This window comes from Lygodium microphyllum, chromosome 20, assembly GCF_053477565.2.
Source record: "Lygodium microphyllum isolate KBCC chromosome 20, Lygodium_microphyllum_v1.1.10, whole genome shotgun sequence".
Taxonomy (NCBI): Eukaryota; Viridiplantae; Streptophyta; class Polypodiopsida; order Schizaeales; family Lygodiaceae; genus Lygodium; species Lygodium microphyllum.
In genome coordinates this window covers 129,893,080-129,904,058 of record NC_141154.1, presented here as the reverse complement: position 1 = coordinate 129,904,058, position 10,979 = coordinate 129,893,080, and the positions used below count along the sequence as shown (strand labels likewise).

The 10,979-nt window shown below is 43.1% G+C and overlaps 1 pseudogene; it reads right to left on the bottom strand.

The window, feature by feature from the left end:
• Positions 1-761: 761 nt before the first annotated feature.
• On the bottom strand, positions 762-1,788 carry LOC148019388 (uncharacterized; annotated as a pseudogene).
• Between the last annotated feature and the right edge of the window lie 9,191 nt (positions 1,789-10,979).

Here is a 10,979-nt window from a genome sequence, read left to right as displayed (position 1 = left end):
ATGATACTTGTATATCTAGTTTCACCTAGTCGGGATTGGTGGGTAGAGTATGTCATACATCTCGGATGAAATAGTATGAGGGTGCATTTTGGGCTAGGCCTTCAACTCTATCAGCTGCTGCTGCTCATGTCATTGGCAGATCTCCCTCATCATTCTCTGATGTAGTATCAATGTTTGGTACCCCTATATCCATGGGCCATGTGCTACTCAGATCTCCTTAGATCTTTGGACTACTGTCACCCCTCTTTGTGTAGGTGTTGTGTGGGTGGCCACTGTCTAGAAGAAATCAATAAGCTACTGATTGACACCCCCCTCTTTGTGTAGTGCTAGCTTGTAGTAGTGATGTGCAAAGCCCTTGAATCTCAACTAGAAATTGGCCCAAGTGTGGCGTAGGTGTGGGGACTCCATAACTAGTCTAAGTGAGGTGCCTCCTCCAAATAGCATGTTTTATCTAGATCAAGCTGTGGTGTAGGCTCTGCATTTGTAGATGGAGTGCTCCTTGCTCTCTATCTCCACCTAGCATAATTTGTAGATCCGCTCAACTCTAGGGATGTGGGTTGCTCTATTGATCTGAATCTCAAGTTGGTGAGAGGATACCCTAAGTTGGCCAATGCCTACCCATCATGTGGCATGTATACATTTAGGTATCCAGGTCTCTCAATGAAACCATCCACAATAGTCTTCATGAATTGATCTTTGCAGTAAGATATCTTCAGGGGGAAGAGTTGCCTAGGTGATAGCCATGTATGCTATATGTACAACTAGTAGAGATCCTATCGCATGACCAAGTTCCTCTTTGTGTGGGAGAGGTATATGAAGGGAGGTTCTAGATCATACTGAAAGGGGGGTAGATGGTCGATGTCAATCCCATATCTTGTAAGCCACTACTCAACTTGTGCATATCATGAAGTTTCATGTCTTGCTTGAGCTAGCTACCTAGAGGCCTTGAAGGCCCTCCTAGGTAGTCTATATGGGTACATGTAACATACTTTGTGTATGAAGTTGATGGTTTAAAAGAGGACCTCCATCATCATGGCGGGTGCAACGAACTCAACTCTAATAATCTCATGTGGTAGTGATGGTTTGTTGTGGATCATTCATGAGAGAATAATGATTTGTGGTCTCTTGATCTATGTCCATAGGCACATAGCTAGACTAGGGGTCTAAATAGGTGCACCATACATCATGGTTGGTGTGATCAGTGTGTCAAATAGCCAACTCCATATGCTAGGCTCATAGAAGTGTGCCTAGTGGCACTATCTCTCCATCATGGCCAATGCTACATATCCTCGTGCAAGTCGATCTCTAGATGCATGTGCCATGGTGAATCTCCCGACAGATGTAGTGAAAGTGATCCCTAAGTAAACGTATGAGTCCACAACCTCCACTTATCTAGCTCCTAGAATGAAGATTGATCTTCTCCTCACTAGAGTTGATGTGTGGAAGATCATGATCTTGGTTTTCCCAATACTAACCATCAATCTACACTGTGTACAAAAGTCATGAAGGGCATGGAGATGCTATAGACCTTCTTGGAATTCAAAGATCAAAACAATATTGTTAGCATAAAGCATAACAGAGACAAGTATACCTGCTATTTCTACCCCATCATCACCTCCTCGTGTGATGTGATCTTCTATCTCATCAATGTAGAGACCATAGAGTGTGTGGGGAGAGCGGGCAACCCTACTTCACTCCAATGGTGCTAGAGACCATGTTTGAAAGTCCTCTTGGGCATCTCACTCAGCCTACAATCCTCTCATATAGTGTGTAGATGCCCCAAATCATGTCTGATGGGATCCCCAATGTTTGTAGTCTCTATAATAGTCCATATCATGGAAATCTATCAAAGGCTTTTGAAAAATCCACAAAGTAGCAATAAAGTCTCTTCTTTCTCATTTTTTCCTCCTCAATCATGATCCTCAATGTGAAGATGTGGTCGAGTGTAGAGAACCCCCATTGGAAACTAGCATGTTCTACTGCTTGCAATCTTCCTCTCTATGCATATGCACTAGAGGTTGCCTCTAGCACTGCTCCATATATCTTTGCCAATGTGTGGCCCACTGTGATGGTTCTATAGTTACCTAGATCTAAGGGGTCTCTAGATTTGTGGATGGGCATGATGGTATGCATGGTCCACTCCTCTAGGCAGCCCTTTGCTAGAACCCAATTGAACATAAAGGCAAGGAGAGGAGCCAAAATATCCACTGCATAAATGAAGTGCTCACCCTGTATACCTATGTGATCCATCAAACGTCCATGTTGTAGATGCTTGATCACTCTCCTCACCGTATCATATGTGAAGAAGGGGGATGTGGTAGGGTGGGGCTCTAGTGGTGGGGAATCAGTGGTGGTTGGTGTGGTGTATCATATAGTCCCTCAGTATAGGAGTGCCATGTCTCTCGGTCACTAATGGGTGTGGGGTAGTGTGGCTCTCATAATCTATGCCATGCTATGGCTACATCTAAGCTCAAATAAATGGTATGAGTCAAGGTCTTCATCTACTTTTGGGCTTGTCTCTCTATAATGGTATTTAATCCTTTCTAAATCCGCAGATGCTTGTACAATTCTTTACACTCATCATCATACAATTTGTTTTGAGGCATGGTGCCCAATCAAGTGAATTTGCTAGTGTGTTGAGTGTGGAAAGCTTTGGAGAGCAGTCGAGTGGAGGATGGAGGTGAGCTAGGAGGTGAGTGTCCCTAGGGGGCCTATATGCTCAAACTTTGTGAGCCCATCATATATGTGATGGCTATATATGTCAGCTAATTCATGCCTAAAATAGAAAGTGATGGGTTGGGGTATGGGCAGTGGCTAGTATCTGTTGCTGTGGAGAGGAGGATATTGTGAGAGATAGGTAGATATGTCTCGCTCCAATTGGACACAGGGGATGGTGAAGGATTTAACTAGTTCATGTGTGTCTTGTGTAGTCATCTCCTACCTCTGATCCTCAGTATGAGTTAGATGAGGACATTAGGAGCTTTGACATTGCATTTTTCTATCATTTTATGTGTATTAGACACTTTAGGTGGAGGGCACATTACTGCATTTCTTTTTGTGAATTTTGACTATTTTTTAGGGGTTTGCCTACATTTAGGAATTTTCCTCTTTTTTGCCTACATTTAGGGTTTTTTCTCTTTTTTGCCTATATATAGATAGCTTGCCCTTCTATTTTCATTATCAATTATCCATCATTGATACTTTGTGATTAGCCATCCCTCCTCATTCTCTCATCCCCTTGCTACCATCTGGCGCCCACAGTGACATATAGAGCTGTGTGCTGGGGCTGACCATTGTAGCCTTGTATCTTTAGCTGTTGTAACCACATTTTTTCTTCTCTCTCATGTGTTCTCTTTATCCCCTTCTTCTCTCCTTGTTCACTTTCCTCTTTCCATTTTGCACTCTCACATGGTATTAGAGCTAGGAGTGGGAGCCGGAGATCTCAAAGAGGAGCATACTGTACGCAACAAAAACTTGCTAGCTATCATCCCCATGTGCTGTAGACCTTGCCCTTGGAGTCAAATGGGATAGGGCTGCATATTTCTAGCCCTTTTTTAGGCTACATTTACTAGGGCAGATTTGCGTTTTGGTCTTGTGTGGCCTCTATAAGACTTGCTGGTACCATTACTACACCCGGGCGGAATTAAATAAGTTTGACAACCATTCTATTGTCTAGGCGATACCAAAACAAACCTGTGTTTTCTATAGACAACCCTTGACACGTGTACTATAGAAGTAGGCCCTATATTACTTGCATTTTTGTATAGACAACCCTTGGCACACTTGCTGCAAGAATAGACCTTGCATTTTTAGCATGTAGCCTCCTGAATCTATGTTTTACTATTGGACAACCTTCTTTCTGCTAGGTGGCAATATTTAAGAGACTGGGCGGCAACTCTTTTCAGCTAGGCAGCACTATTCTCTATTGGGTGATCTGTTTACAAGGGGACAGTATCCTTTCTCCATTGCATTTCAAATTGGCTGGTCTTTGCTGACCTATGTGACTTCTTTTACTAGGCGGCCTTCATAACACAACATCATGGCAGATTTGTGTTTACTATAGGGAGTTGCTTCCTGGAAACCCATGGTCCTTTACTAGCCCCTGGGTTGCTATGTTTCTAGGTTGAACCCCTGTTTTCTTTGCATTTACTGCTTCCTCTCTATGCCTAACATTATGTGTTTTCTTCAGTATTAGATACTCCCTATCTACCTTGCCCCAGTTAGTCTTCTTCTATATTGTGGCCGACCCCGATTATCCCAAGGACATCTATTATTTTGGTTGCCTTTATTCCACTGGTAGCATATTCTTTTGTTTTCTTGCAAGTATTTTATTGAAGGACATCTATGGCCAACAAGTATGCTATGGGGGATCATGTGATTTGGGATCTTTCAGATTAACCATTGTCTTATTACTCTTTTCCATTATATTCTTTTGGGGCTTCTTGTCCCAATAGGCATTGATGGTATCTCCTGAGTAGGTTCCAATCCTACCCTTTCTCTTTGCATCTAACAAGCTAGATGGGATGAACTATCCTCTATGGTTATGCTACATGGAGTGTCTCCTTGACGACTATGACCTTTGGGATTTTATTATAGTCCATATACCCCAACCTACCGTGGATCCTCATGATGGTGTGATCGTGGATTTGAAAGCTTTATGGGATTGTTTTAATGCTAGAGCATGCTCTTTACTTTGATTGAGTTGTACAGATTTTTTGCTCGTGCATGTTAGACATCTCTGCACCACTAGAAAGATCTAGAGTAGATTGGCATCTCTCTTCAGAATCCAGACATTTGGGTATCACTTATCTCTTGAGTTGAAGCTATGAAAAATATTTGTCTCATAGATTCTCCTATAATAAGGGATCACATCCATAGGATGAAGGAGATTTGGAATGAGCTTTCATTCCTTGGTACAAACATTTCTTAGAAGGACCTGGTTGTGACACTTCTCTCACATCTTGTGCCACCAATATATGATGTGTTCTAGACTAGTCTTCTCACTTCTCATAGTCGAGATCTCAAGGGATCACCTTATAGAACATGTAATGTACCATGTGCGTTCAAAAGAAAGGCTATTTTTATTATGTTGACTTACATTTTTCCGAAAATAGAAGGGGTTTATAAGTGTACCTCATGTAAAATTTACATTGGGGGTTTTTAAATTCAAAAAATATCAAAAGCACACTTTTTGGAGGGGGGCTACAAAGGGGGGTATGGGGTAGGGTGTGATACACCTGCACTTGTTACGCACTCAACAAGGCACAAAAAGGTAACACGATATGTGAGATCAATGTATACTCTTGTATTATTCAATCAAAGAAGCGATACAACATAGGCACATCCCAGGACTACACCCTTGTGATGCCACACATAAGAGGGTTCACCACTAGGTATAGAGAATCACATGTAGAGTAGAAACAAGGCAGGGCTTTGAGTCACTACTACTCCATATATAGGTGTTTCCGGTGATAACGGCATGGTATAACTACAAAGCCCTTACACTCACCCCTGCTTACTGGATTGATGTCCTCAGCAATCTAAGGATAGCGCTTATTTGACTCATCCGAGGTCTTAACACAGCTTTTTCTATCAAGCTAGTTAGTTTCTATCGGTCTATATGACTGCGGGGTCAACACACAGTCTATACTATCAGACTGGTCAGTGTTTGTTGCACTAGAACTTGGGAGTCTTAACATAGCCGTTTCTAGCAGGTTGGCCAGTGTCTGCCCATCTAGACTTGTTTAGGGCTTTGTTGGATTTATTGATGTTGGGATTACCATGTGAATCCACCCTCGACTCAATTACGTTTGAGGAGTGGAGGCGTTCTGGGCCTATGATTGAGAACCGCTTGTTTGTTGGAGAGGCTCAAGGGGCATTAAAAGGAGTAGTGGGGTTCTCCTTGAGCGAAAGGGCGAAGGCATCTTTGCCGCGCTCACGAGCCTCCGCTTTTGAAATCCAAGTGACTTCCTTGAGTGGACACCTGCGCCACTTGGTGAGGTACTCCGGGTATTCTCTTTGTTCCTGGTGTCGGAGGAATGCTTCTATTTCGAAGGGACCATTGGAATGGAGTATTGGTATGTGCCGTCCCCAGTGGTTTTCGGGATAGAAACTACGCAGAAGACGAGCATGAAAAGCATTATGGACATATACATTGTCTGGCAAGTCGAGTTTGTAGGTAACTTCATTCAGCACTTGAGTGATTCGACAGGGTCCATAGTAATGGTGGTTGAACTTGGGAGTCATGTTCTTGGGGAGTGACATATTCTTAGAGCTGACTAGGACCGTGTCTCCTTTGGTGAAGAGTATGACCTTCCTCTTTTTGTTGGCTTGCTCAATCATGGTGATTTTTCTTTGTTCTAGGCTCTGCTTAGCTGCCGTATTTTGATCTCTCCATTTCTTCAAGAACTCCTCTATATCTTGATCTTCCGCTTTGGCCACGCCTGATGCTAAGGCCAGTGGGGTGATGACTTCTTTTCCTGTGGCCAATTCAAATGAATACATGTGTGAAGAAGATGCGGGCTACCTCCTTACGTTCAATGTCGGTTTGACCGGGATGAAGTGGATTTTCTTGGAGAAATAGTCCACCACTACAAAGATGATTGTGTACCCATGGGATTCGAGAAGTTTCACAATGAAGTCCATGCTGATGACATCCCATGGGTGGTTTGGTATGGGAAATGGCTGAAGTAATCTTGTTGGCTTTGAGTGTGGTGCTTTTACCAGTTCACAAGTGGGGCAGGTTTTGATATAGTCGATGACTTCCTCCTTCATGTTGGGCCAAAAGAACTGCTTCCTAAGGGCCTCCAAGGTTTTTATTTGTCCTTTGTGTCCTCCAAGTTTGCCATCATGTATTTCATGGAGGATGAGTTTCTTCAGCTCCAAATTGTTGGGGATATACAATCTCTTGCCTACAAATAGGATACCCTCCTTGAGGGTGTACATTCCATGTGGGGTCTTGTCAGCTTTCACATCTTGGATAATTTTGTGCATCTCGTGGTCCTGTTCCAAGGCCTCCTTTACTGACTCCATGAAGTTGCTGCTGACCACACTGACATCCGATGCCTCACACAGTAGACTAGAAGAACAAGTTTGATGAGAAACCCATGCAATCCTTTGGTTCAATGGCTAAATAAGCGACAAACCTCAAATTGTTCAACCCAAGCTTTTTGATTTTGTGAAGAACAGGCCACTAGATGACTGGTGTAAGTGTAGAAAATAAGAGCATGAATGTAGACTCATGCAAAATTCTGATAGACTTATGATCCCATTCACATCCCAATCAGTATAGTCTCTTCAAGTGTGTAGTTTTGATTCCTGTAATGCAATCTCTAGAAGCAAACTTTGATAGTCAGCTAGTGCACACTCTATAAGTATGCTACCACCCTGGTTAAAAAACAACAAGCACTTTGTATCGCATTGCTGCTATACATCTGCATGCTTTCAGGTCTTTAGAGGAGTGCATTCAGTACTTTAGGCATGATCACTACGAAGAAAACCAACTTCTTCTTCTTTGACATGAGCCATTTCAAGATATTTGTATTCTCTGAGTCCCCTTGCTTTTTCTGGCTATTCATCTATACTGGAGCACCCCACGGCCTGCATATATGAGAGCAGCTCTTCATTTCCGATGTCCCATAGCCTTCTCATAATTGCCATCCTACTCTTAGACTGCACAATAGGCCTATTGTAAAATGTAGGTGCCATCAAGCTCTACCTTAGACTGCACAGTAGGCCTACTGTAAAATGTCTGCACAATATAGGCCTACTGTAAAATGTAGGTGTCATCAAGCTCTACGGAGCGTGTCAGCAGACATGGACGTATTGGCTGTCGCCTTCATGGTCATCACTTGGCTTGAATGTCATCTTCTTAATCACGGAAGAAGAGCTTTGAACTCCATGAAAGCCCGAGGAAGTAGAAGAAGAAAAAGAACAACACGACAGAAGATGAGAGGCTTGTCCAAGGAAACCTTGAAATAAGTCCCCCCTCCCTTATTTTCTTCCCCTCTCCTTCGATCCAAGCCTCTTTGTCCTCTTCTCTTTTTTCCCAATCTATATATATATACATACATATATATATACATACATATATATATATATATATATATATGCTTAAGACTACAACCACCATTTCCTCTTCTCTCTCCAAGGGAAAATAAACTGCTCTCACCACATGCACGTTAGTCACCACGTCTCAATGTATAATGTTGAAACTCAAACCTTACACTAAGGCCCATTGTCTAGGCATTTGCATGACCCTCCTACACCTATAAGAACATCATGTATTCGATGGACCACATGCTCAAGCATATCAGGATTTGAAGAAAAGATGCAATAGAATCACCTATGCACACAAAGGGAGAATGCATGCATTTAAAATATGGTATCTACCTCATATTAATGCTCCATGCAGATGCATACAAATGGTTGCTTGTGTAAGTTCTTAATGCTTTCCATATCCCTCAAGATGAAAAGATTGAACTCTAATCACCACCCTCTCATGCACTCCTGATGATAGTTTGAATTCAGAGTACCCCTCTCACAACTATTGGAGTCCTACACAACCCTCATCTCTCCCTTCCACCTCACTCACTCTTTCTAGGGTTCCTAATGAGTGACAACTTTCCCACTGTGAAGTTCCAAAGAGTATGTGATTGATAATGGTGCTATCTCTCCTACATGTGCAACTAGGATCCATGAGCCACCTCATTTTCATAGTCTCCTTCAAGGACCCATATCACTTGATTAAGGCTTGGGTTCACTTCGCCCCCTTCTTGCCAAACCAATGATTTCCCAAGGGGTATAATTAAAATTCTAGTAGCAAAGTATTGAACTCCCTCACAATCCCCCCCCAACCTGAAACCCCCATTCCTCTCTCTTACTTTTATGGTTCGAGGGGGAATTAATGGGGGCCTATTCCTAATGTATATGCTTATGTACTTTTTGGAAAACCCCCCTTCCCTTACACTTATATGATTTAGTAAGTTGACCATGGTGAAAACCCCAAGATTCATCAACCCCCTCTCCTGGGCCTCTCCTATAAAATTGCTTGATCACTTGGAGAGACATAAGGCATGGAAACTACCTAGGAATGACATGTTATAGCTAAATGGGGGAACACATACACACGGGCGCACACGCACACACACACACACAGAACCAAGTCTAAATATTGACTTCCCTTTCCCCCACCCATCCCCTCCCCTATGTAAGGGCTTTGTAGCTATACCATGTCGTTATCACCGAAAACACCTATATAGGGAGTAGTAGTGACTCAAAGCCCTGCCTTGTTTCTACTCTATGTGTGATTCCCTATACCCAGTGGTGAACCCTCTTATGTGCGGCGTCACAAGGGTGTAGTCTTGGGATATGCCTATGTTGTACCGCTTCTTTGAATGAATAATACAAGAGTATACCTTGGTCTCACATATCGTGTTACCTTTCTGTGCCGTATTGAGTGTGTAACGAGTGCGGATGCATCACACTTGGTATCAGAACAACTCGTGCTCGGAGTGAAGGAGTGCTCATGGAAGTAGGAGAGAAGATCCAGTGCCTCGAAGAGAACGAAGTCGTAACGTCCCATGTCATGACGTCCCGTGTCGCGATGCCCCTTGTCGCGTTGACCCCCGTCACAACATCCCTGGCATGACGGCCCTGCCGTGACGTCTCGATCCCGACATCACCCACCATTTGAAGACATGACGCAGCTTCTGGTGCGTAGATCGGATGCTGTATGCTCGTGTAGTGAACGCCGGAAGGTCCCCAAGAACAAAAGAACTCTACTTTTTGCACAAAACTCAAGGTAGAAAGCATGCACGACCTGAACAAGAGACCAATTGGGTGCAATCTCCCCCCATGCCTTGTGTGAGCGCTCCACAAAGCATGCATTTTATGTATTAATCATCTTCAAGCTCAAATAATAGCCCAAATTACAAAATAGCATGCTTTTGGCTTTTGAGTTTGCTTTAGCACAAAATAGAAATAAAGCTAATGGGCGGACGCCCAAAGAGTCAGGCATACCCAATACAATGTCCAAATACAAATATCATAATCATGCGCCCATGCGCATACGAAATAATAAATAAATATCCAACACCTTAATAAATAGGCGTGACAAAATATAGGCGCCATGCCTAAGGTATGCGCCCATCAAAATATAAGTGATAACTCGAATACACGCTATCCTCCAATGCTTTCCTCCGCCACTGCTGCTATCTCTACACATCAACTGAAGCATTCACAATCGTTAGTAATATAATACAATTAAACCAACAAAAGTGAATACCTAGTAGTCTTCAGCTACATAAATAAATCAACTGGTTAGAAATCAATCCTAACCTTAATTTATCACAAGTGTGCACTCTAAACTCATAAACGTTTATTAATTTAATATGTATTTTGCGGAATCACCCGCTATGGAATCACCCATGTACACACTAAATTAATGAAACGCCCGAAAAGGATAGGCATCCCCAACAACTTCTCGCACAAAGAATCCACTTTGTGTATGAGCCCCGATCAACAAAGTTCACGGAATTCACCGTGAAATATGCCTCCTGGCATCAGCTTCCCCGCGGCACGAACACCATCACCAAAGGCGAGATGCGGCTTCCCCGCATCGACAACACCACCAACCACAACGCGACTTTTCCACGCCGACAACACTACCAACCACATGGAGGATGAGAGGGAGAATGTCACCCTCCCAACAATGGAGGAGAGGAAAAAGAGTAGAGGACAAGAATGAAGAGTGGCCCAAGAAGAGAAGGTAGCCAAATTAGAAAGGCAGTTGGAGGGCATGTCAGGCATGCTGGAGTCGATTTGGAGGAACATGCAGATGAAGGAAGAGAAAGAGGAAAGAAAGAGGAAACTAGAGGTGGAGCAGGGCTATAGAGATTGGGTGTTACATCAACAAGAAGAGGAGAAAAGACACAAAATGCAAGAGGAGATGGATAGAATGGATAGAGAAGAGACTCTAG